Below are 10,150 nucleotides of genomic sequence, written 5' to 3' on the forward strand. Positions count from 1 at the left end.
GAGTTGCAAGATTTAGTTGCAGAGAATGTTCCCAAGGGTTTTATCACGCCCAGGAGCGCTGGTAGCTGGCCTCCAGCCTGGAGACCCTCCACTGTCAGCTGCCCCCAGAGACATCCCAAACAGGGATTCCGAGGCGCAGACCACAGCGCCTGTGGCTGTTTACATTCCCAGCAGCCAAACTCCACACAGTCCAAACAGTTAATTCTCAGTTGCAGAACGAGGTCCCTCCAAGCCATTACTAATGAGGAAAGCACGCCCTGCTCTGGGAGCCCCTCCCGCCTGCCGGGGGCCCCAAATGCATTGGTTTGTCACCGAGCTGCTCATGCAGGAGCCGTCCCTGTGCTCCAGGACGGCAAAGAAACGGAGACGTGCCTGGCCTGGAGCCTGCGGACACCTTCTACGTGAGACAGGCAAGAGCAGAGCAGGAGCAGCAGCCGGAGGGACGCGGGACCCCCCAGGCAGGGCTCGGCATCACACCCCACTGCGGCAGCAGCGCGGGCTGCTCAGCTGCTGAAATGTAAGATTAGCTGCCAGGTTGGAAACAGGAATGGAGCTGGTCCCTCGGGAAAGGAAGGATTTGGAGAACTGAAGACAAAGGTTTTCTGCTACACTACTCAGGATACCTGTTATGCCAGAGCCTTGACATGAACCGGCTGGTAAAAAGCTTCTCAATCAAAATCCAGCTGCACATTTTAAAAGGCTGCTTTTAAAACCAAAACTAAACTATTATTTGTGGCAGCTATAATCACCTCAACAAATAATGAAGATAAAACTACTGAATTCCCTAAAAACAGCACTTTCCAACTCTTTCACACTCGGTTAGCACAACACTTTGCCCACCATGAGGATCCGAAGCGCAGAGCTGCTGTTGATGGCAGCAGCCGCAAAAGCTGTTCTTCATTTCTTCATCGTCCCTCTCCTGCAGTGCCACAACCCTCGGCTCAGCCGGGGTGTAAGCCAGCTCACGCAGCCAAGCTGATGGAAAATGATCTGACAGAAACACATTTTAAGCAAAGCAGCTCCATAAATCTGCTCTTCACACCAATCGCTTCGCTGACAGAGGTCTGGGCCAGGTAGCAAAGAGAGGTTCGGCTCCGAATGCAGCTCGGCCGGGGGATGTCAAATTCTTCAAAGACAGCTAAAAAACCTGAGCACTGTGAGCTTGTCACTGTAATTTTCAACAAAAATTTTGTTGCCAAATCGACTCTTCAGACGATTTTTCTTTTTGAGACAGCAAATAGCCGACTTCCCATGCAACGTGTCGTGCCACGTAACGGCTGGTGCCATTTGCTATTTGGGGACAGCGCGGCCAGAAGTAATTGCCTTAACTCAGTGCCGGTGAAAAAACAAGAGGCTTGAGAGTGTTTTATAGTATCATTCACTTTATTTCTTTCCTGCTTTCTGGTGAGGCCCTTCAGCCCAGCCCGACACACGGCCTGGAGCAGGGCTCTGCTGCAGCGACTGCCTGGCTGTGAACAAAGCAGGCAGAGCAGCTCCCACCTCCAGGTTTGAAACCTGCCCCCTCACTTTTTCATTTTACAGCTCCTTCGCGCTTCCAGGCCAGAAGTCTCCTCTGTAGGTCTGGAAACAGCAGATGAGAATTCCTGAGATAAAAATGTTTATCTCCCATGGGAAAAGAATTTACGTTTCCATGTATAAAATTAAGAGGCTCTATTAAACTTGCACTGCAGATTTAAAAGAAAATAAAGCTTCATCTAAACAATATTTGAGATCACACTGGCCTCACAGGAGGGTCCTGCTCATCAGTGGGGCATCAGTTCTGACCCAGAGTGTGATCTCCAGAGCAGTGACAGCCACACAACCAGCAGAAATTCACACTCCTGAAAGGCTCACAAGGAAGGAACAAGAGCAAACCTGACATGATGAGCCATAAAATCCTGGACATTCCCAATAGAAGTGACTCAGTTCAAATGTCCATGTGGAAACAGAAACCTTGACTCATGGCTGGAAGGTAGAGCTGGAGGAAGGTGATGCCACGGGAGGGCTTCATGATGAAGCAAGCGCCTGTTCCCCAACTCTGGAAAGATGTTGGTGGAAGCGAGGAGACACCCACCCGAAACATGAAACCAGACTACAGCTAGCCCTCCCTGCTCTTCGGTTTTCCTTAAGCAAAGCACTTGTTTGTTACCACAAGCGACCAGATCAGCTTTGCTGGCGAGTTAACACTGAGAGCACCTTCACCAGGCGCAGGGCTGGCAGCACATCCTGCCTTGCCTTCCACATACAATGGGCAGGATTCGCTGCCAGGAAAAATTAAAGAATCAGCAGCTCTGTTCCAAAACATGGAATCCAGAATTAGATAACAATGTCCCTTCTAAAAGGTTTGGGTTTGTAGCATTCACTAAGACAGACTCCATAGAAAACGTGACTTAAAGGTCTTTCAGGACACCCAGCTTTCTTGTCCCCATTTGAGGTTTTGCTAAATTGCAGTGACTGGATTTGCTTTGAAGCTGGGTGAACCCTATATTTAAAATCAAAGTTTATGGAACCTAATTATTAAACACGTCAAATGACTTTTAAACTAAATGAAAATTTCAACTAGGGGAAAAGATCTCAAACAGCTGCACAAGACCAGATACAAACTCAGAGATGCCTTTTCAATAAAGACACCGGAGAAGCAACTCCTCGGTGCCATTTGCTGGACACTTGAAACAACTGCTGGAGTCAGCATCCAAATCTGAAACAAATTATTGTTTACGGCTGGATCTTCCTTAATGTTTGCTTGGTCTTGACTTCCAGAAATCAAAGCAATGCAGGGAACCTCTTGTTTTCTAGCTGAGAAGAACAGGACAAGGTTTGCCCTGCTCCTTCCTCCTGCCAGGCAGCCAGGCCCACACAACGGCTCCTTACCTGCTCTAGAATTTAAAACACAGGTTGCACCACACACTTCTCACTGCCCATATTCTAGAGATTCTGCATTTCTGCACGCTTTGCAGAAGCTGAGATCTTTAATACATTAAAGGATCTTTCTGTGCAACTGGAAAGCAAAAATCCTACAATTGTGGTTTCATAAATGCACATATTAAAAGTCACTTTTCAAACCCACTTTATTATGAAGGATTCATTTCGCTTCCTTTGGCAGCCTGTGGCAATACTCAGCTTTGTGGCTATACCGTAGGAGTTTGGTTTCACCTGCACAGCATTTTGAAGACAAGCCAGAGCAGAAATGTGTTTGGCCAAGGCCACTTCTCACCACAGAAACCAATCCCGTTTTGACTCCCCACCTTAAAAAGAAATAATAAAAATCAGCATTCGTACTGCAAGTGAGGTGACGAATTGGGACCCTTGGTGTGGTTGGAAAACTAGCATGTCCCAAGGTAATTATCAATATTCTGTGAGTTTTAAACGTGTTAAAATCACTTCAGAACGACTGTCAGATGACAGACACCATTTTCAATACTTCCTTAGCATTTAGGGAGCACAACTCACAACCAGTCACCAGTGGAGTTTGCCTACTATCCCTGCTTTTCACTCAAACCAACAACAAACTTCTGCACAAGTATTAAAATGGTTTTCATCACGGATCTGGCAACTGCCAGTGCTTTAGTGGCAGTAGCAGAAATCCCAGTTTGGGAGCAGAAAACCCACCAGGTCGCTTCCCACCGAAGGTCCTTGGGGCAGAACCAACTTTCACTCCAACGTGCTGCTCAAGTCACCAATGTCAACCCACGAGGTTACCACAGCTTCCGCACTTCTTATCCTTTTAGAAGTGCTTTAAAAAACGGAGCACCACCTCCAAGGCACCAAAATATTTCACTATTCAAGACTGTAAATTCAGACACCTAGGAGCTGCCTCAATAAACGGATCAAAATTTCTGGTCCTTCATCTTCCTTCCTCGTTTTCCCCACCAAATTCCTCCATCAAACTTCACTTGGTCGCTCCATCTAAAAGCAGCAACTTTGATGTCTTCTCTAACCTCAGCCCTCCCACGGGGTTGAAGCCTGCCTGCTCTAATTAAAGGCAGACGAGGTTTTAGGAAGATAATTATCTCGGAGAGAAAGCAGGCCGGTCCTTCACAGTCGCGGGCAAACCCACGACAGACCGTTCGCATTAGGGGATCTGAAATTCCTTCCGAAGTGAAATGGATCCAAGGCTGCTTGTCCCAAGCGAGACAGTAAATTTAGCTCTTTAGAACAACCACGGCTCAAGCCAAATCCTATTTTAGGGCGACTGTCGGAGGGACCAGCCCTACGCGGCCCTTCGCAACTCCCAGCCCCTCCTTGTAAAACATACTGTCGTTTTTAATATTAGATAGCGAGGATTAAACCAAATATGGTGCAGTTTGAAAACAAAAGAAAACCCAACCCAAACCAAACAGCAAAACCCACCAACTGCTGTTCAAACAGTTAAGCCCACGTAACAAATCTAGGTAGATAATTTGGGGTCACACGCACCGCAAATTCAAGGTGAACACAAGTCAGGCAAAAATACAACTGTGGTTTAAACGCAAACCCAGATTTACAGCAATTTTGTTTGATGGAGGAAGTGACGTTTCAGTGAGCAGTCTTTGATGAGTCTGATAGCTTTTTCTGGATTAAAAATTTACAATTAAATACTTCCATTTGACAAGCGTCCCAGCAAATCAAATACTTACTGCTAACCAACTGTTTCATAGCACGAACAAAGTTTTAGCTTGGAAAGCTCTCCTTGTGCTCTTTTTGACTTTCAAAAAAGCCAAACCTGCACTCCCAGCGCACATTAGGCCAACATAACAAAATGCAGTTTCTTTTCTAAAAAGCACATTGGATCTGTGAAACTATTAAAACCTTCAGAAGGAAATGCAAAGTGCTGCTGTAGGGGGATTAAAATTCTAAATGCTTAAATCCAGTCAGGATGAAATTTAGCAACAGTCATGTTACTTTCCCCCTCAAAGCAAAAACTCCTGTGTCAAACTGTCACAAATTACTGATAAGGAATCCCCAAGGAATTTGAGAGAAAGCTGAGCTGCACAATAAGCTTTCTAAACTTCTCAATCGTAACATATTTTCCATGCCTTGGTTTTTCCCCTTTAAGTGTTACAATACACATTTCTCATGCTAATGCACTCAACATTACTGCAGGACTTGAGCTTTCCAAACATGTCAGTTATAAATACAGGTTTTTAAAGTGTACACAAACACCCTTACCCCATGTCTCACTACTGACCTGTTCTTAATATTAAACTGCTCTGTATTGATTAATATTAAAAAGTTTATTTTCACAGAAGGTCTTTTCCCTCCTCCAAGCAAGCAACAACCTTTTACTTACGTAGAATCATTTTATCTAAAACTACCCGGCTATCAAGAGACAGCAGAGCGGAAAGTAACCTAAAGAATTATTAAATTTGCGTCGCCTTAATCTCAGGTGCAATTTAACAACCCCTGAATGCCAACACAAACAGAGCCGCCGCCAGCACGGGAATCCCTCTCGCCACTGTTGCGTTTCCAGCTGAATCAGCCCCGTCCGAGGGGCAGGAGAGCTGGCACCAGCACCACCCGGGCAAGGAACGGGGGAAATCTGTCCCTTTTAGCTACTGCAAAGCAGCTTAAACTGCTCATGGAACTGCACCCCGGGGCCAACATTTCACCAACACGGAGGTGACATCAGCTGGCAGAGCTGCAGAAAAAAGTTGTTGAGTCCTCCCTCCTCCCACCCTCTGCTGCTCCCTTCGCCCGGCACCAGCGCCTGACCTGAACAAAAACTAACCTGGCTGGAAAACAAAACCAACCCATTTCTCGGTCAGGTCAACTTCACCATTGAGATGGGATGGGTAAGAGCAAAGAACAGGTGGGAACACACAGAGGGGCAGCTGGGGAGCCCAGGTTGGGCAGAAAGGGCCGGGCTGCAAGGCAGAGGAGTCGCACAGCCCGACCAGAGCCGAGGCTGCAGCTCACGCTCCTGCAGAAAAAAGGGCTCGTGAATTAATCACACGTGGGTTTGGCAGCCTTTAGCTTTAGGCGAGGACCGGTCCTCTTGCCAAACCACCTGCTGACATGAGAACTCTTTAACATTTAAGAGAAGAAGAAAAAAATAACTCAGAAAAAAACCCAAACCCTCAAATATATCCTGAATTTTCAAACAAGACGTTGCTTTCCATTCTAGCCACAGAACAGGTGGATTGCCCACCAACTCAAGACGTTTTTAAATTTTATTATTTCTTTTTCCAGAATTCCTGCACTGTCAATGGCTGGAAAAGATTCCAAGAAGCAGGGCTGCCTTTTGCAAAGACAAACTTTTTACAGAGCAGACATGTTTGAATAGGAAAAATATGCAATACAGGAATGAGCAAAATACACTGAACTCCTAAAAAAAAATCCTGGGCATTTTTTGCATATTTGCTTTTTTGCACTTTTTGCCATTTCAGCTACATGCTACCCTACATAAGTGTCAAAAAACTCCAAGTCTGAAATGAATACTTTAAAGGTAACGCTGTTCTTAATCTAACATGCTGTCCAGACAGGTCTATTTTGAGTTCGGGGATTCACAAAACTGGCAAGAGAAAGCCCTTGAAAAGGAACCAGGCTGAATCAACACCAGAAGCAAAACAAGGAAACACAGAAAAGGCAGAACAATGAAGTAGGAATAGGAAGTAAGAACATAAAAAGGAGTCAGAAACCTTGATATATCAGTTAAAAAAAAAAGCATAAGGTAATTCAGGGACATGTAGTTACACAAAATTTAACAGGAGATTAACAGAACACGGACTATTTTTTATGCCTACTATTTCACAATGAAGCCTTTGCGCTTATTTTCTGACCAGCAGACGTGACGAACGATTCACGGCCCGACCCTTTCTCATGTTTCCCCAACAGGAAAGCAAGTTTCTGAGCCGAGTCCAACAATTCGCCTGCAACTGAGCCGACTCATCCAGTTACTGGGATTTTCAGCGCTGGGTATGTTTCGGTGTTGCTTAGAGACAGCGCACACAAGCCCCTGTCGATGTGTACAACGCGCAGAACCGCGCCGGTACCGCCCCGCCGTGCTCCACGCATGACGCTTTTTGCTGTTCTAGCACAAAACTGAACGTTAACTCTGTGACGGGATTTCTGAGAAGGAAACACCAGTCTAACGAAGGTTTATTAACCTGTACTGCACTTCAGCACACACTTGGATCTGCTGTTACAAAACTGGGATTACTTTGTCCTGCTGTCGCATTCCTACAAAAAAAAATAGTGTCAGGATACTTAATCTGCGTATTAAATCACCTTACAGCAAGACAAACCAGTCAAATGTCAACTGAAATGGAAGCTGCAGGTTTAGCGCATGTATTTGTCTGCATGAAAATGTTTACCATCTTAATTTTCTGCAGAAAATAGAAATTTTCATCAGGTGGATTAACACTTCCTATCAATTCCTTGATAATTAGCTCATAGATGCCAAAAGGCTTATATTTGAACAAACTGCTCTGCTTTTCAAAGCTGTATCGTAGCCATGACTTTCCAATCTGGTAATTTTTCTCCTAAAAGAAGGGCCAGCCTTATAACTTAATTTGCTTGTCACTGGTTAAAGTAGTTTTCCTTTAGCCTTAACTCTGTCACCAAGGCATGCTCCAACAGCATTAGGAGTTCTGAGCTACGACCTACCTGTTCAGCGCAATGCTCAGCTGGAAAAGTTTTCAGTTTTCCTTTTATTAAACTGGAAGTGTGACTGGGATCTTGAGAAACGTGCAATCTAGCCAACGAGTATATTTACACAAAAATCTCAGCCCAGCAATTTCTGGCACAGGACAACTTGTAAGACAGAAGGAAAAAAACCTCCTCCTTTGCCGACCCTTCTCACCTAAGACCGATCTGGGTATTTTGCACACTCATTTTTCACAGATCCCCAGCTCTTTGATTCACTCTGCTGCAGTCACTCCAGGATGTGCCTGTCATTTTGCAGTGCAATTAACTTCACAAGAAGACAATCTGTGTCAAGGCAGAAAAGGCTCCACCTCGTTTAGGAGGAGAACTCATGACCTCACCCAGCTGGCGTGTATTTATGAAAGGTCTTTTCCTGTTGAGACAGCAGGACTGTCCAGGCATAAGATGCACGACTACCCTGACATGCTTCCATCAGCAATGGAACAGTGGTTACAAACTCCTGGCTTTAAGGCTATTTGGTTCCTAAGGGATAAATCTTAATCAAAATGTTCTAATTCAGTCAACAAAGCAATGCTGTAGATAAAAAGGATACTCAGAAGTTCCCTATTTTCTTCTTGTCTAGACATTAAGTCAGGTTCAAGCATGACCGTCTCGGTGAGGATCAAATTTAGCCTTGCTTTCAAGGCTGGTACCTGTAACAATACAGCAGACCTGAAAAAATGAGGTCATCAAGCACAGTAATCTGTTAAAATCACTGGATATGTCACCACCAAAAACTGTGAAGCTACTCAGTCCTGAATTACTGGAGATTGGCCGTACCTTACCCAGTTTAATTTGCATTATTAAACTCCTGTAGGTTTCAGAGCGGAGCAAACGGTGGGCAGCTAACTCCTGCCTTATGTCAGATGTGACACAGCAAGCTGGGGGTTCTCCTAAAAACACCCCAAAAATGGAGCTACTTCTTTTAAGTTAAAAACCATTTCTTTCTGGAAACTGTACATAACACCAGAAAGCATATGCGCTTAAATGAAGAGCCTGTTTAGAAGTTCGTGTGCGTTTGGCCATTTCATCATTTGCTAATACGACGACCTCTAAAGAGCAGTTCTGGTCACAGAGCCATTATCATAACCTAAAAATACCACACAAGTATCTAAGAAATATATTTGCTTTCATCAATTCCAAGCGTATCACATTACAGCATCAGGTGGAGACAGCACGGTAGATCACTTCTAGCTATTTTAGCAGATTAAATCATCACTATTTCAGGATTTTGACTCCAGGCGTAACCTGATTTTAAATTTACTTGCTCTGGAGAATCACCATCAGATCAAGTTAGGATCAAGGAATCGCAGCTTCATCCACAAGGAGGGTAACATCAAGATTATTTTGTTTATAGGAATAAATGCCAAGTTGGACTCCACCTCCAGGGTGCAGGTGCACAGCTCAGCAGCTGTCACTAAAGCGACCTCAGTGCGTTTTTACTTTCGTTGTTCTGCTGTTACGTCGGATACCAAAACCTCCACCTCGGGTGCACCTGACACCCCGGACAAGAGAGCCTTCCTGACTCTTTCGGCTTCCTCCGCTCCCCAGGGTGCTTCACCCAGGCAGTCGCAGAGTCTGGCTGGAGACGGCGACTCAAGCTCCGGTTACAGGGCTGGGACAAGCGCATCGCACCAGGTGTGGCACAATCATTATCGCTGCCCTAGGCCCTTCCAAAACCTTGTGAAACCGCCTGAGAATTATCTGCGCAGGAAAATGACATCTTATTCGTCATTTTAAGGTGGCACAAGACTGTGCTTTCCCGAGACAGGTGCTCCCTTTACCCTGGCTGGGAGGTTGGAGCCCCCAGCAGCACAGGAAGCCCAAGATGATCCAGCTGCAACAGATCCTACGGTATCTGTCCATTGTGAATATTTTATCAGTCCTCTGATATGTTTCATCAGGCAGCAGCATGACAAACCGAGCCAGAGGAGATGAGGACATGTGTGCCAGAGGGCAATTAATACTTCCCATATCCCCAAGTCTGGCATCTTTAATTTTCTTTTTTTTTCCCACAACAAAAATCTCAAGCATTTTACACACTGCCCACTCAGCAGTTGACACACAAGTCTGCCACAAAGTTATATAACACCTTTTTTAATTCTAACCAACAGGCTCTAGCTAGTTCTTGACTGGGAAACACAACATTTCATTAAGATATCTTCAAGTCAACAAAATTTAGCACAACTAAACAAAGTCATTCTTTACCACCAAATACCAGAGATTTTTATGTAAGTTTGAAAAGTGTTTTCTGCATCTATTAAAGGGAAGCAAAACAGCTGAAGCTTCACCCTCCCTGGAAGCACCCACTGGTAATACACACTGCAGCTACAGCATGACAGGTTTCTCTCACTTAAAGTGAGATCAAACAGTCAAAACTATAAAATTTGGACTTTCTGAGAAGCAGGGGAGCAGACTAGACCTTTAACACATCCTTCAGCTGTTCGGTAAGGCGGAGCTCTGCGTTAGCAATGACAGGGTGCAGCGACACCGGGAGCACCGCAAGCCTGGTGCCACCAGACACGAG

Source organism: Apaloderma vittatum, unplaced genomic scaffold (assembly GCF_000703405.1).
Source record: "Apaloderma vittatum isolate BGI_N311 unplaced genomic scaffold, ASM70340v1 scaffold10253, whole genome shotgun sequence".
NCBI classification, from domain to species: domain Eukaryota; kingdom Metazoa; phylum Chordata; class Aves; order Trogoniformes; family Trogonidae; genus Apaloderma; species Apaloderma vittatum.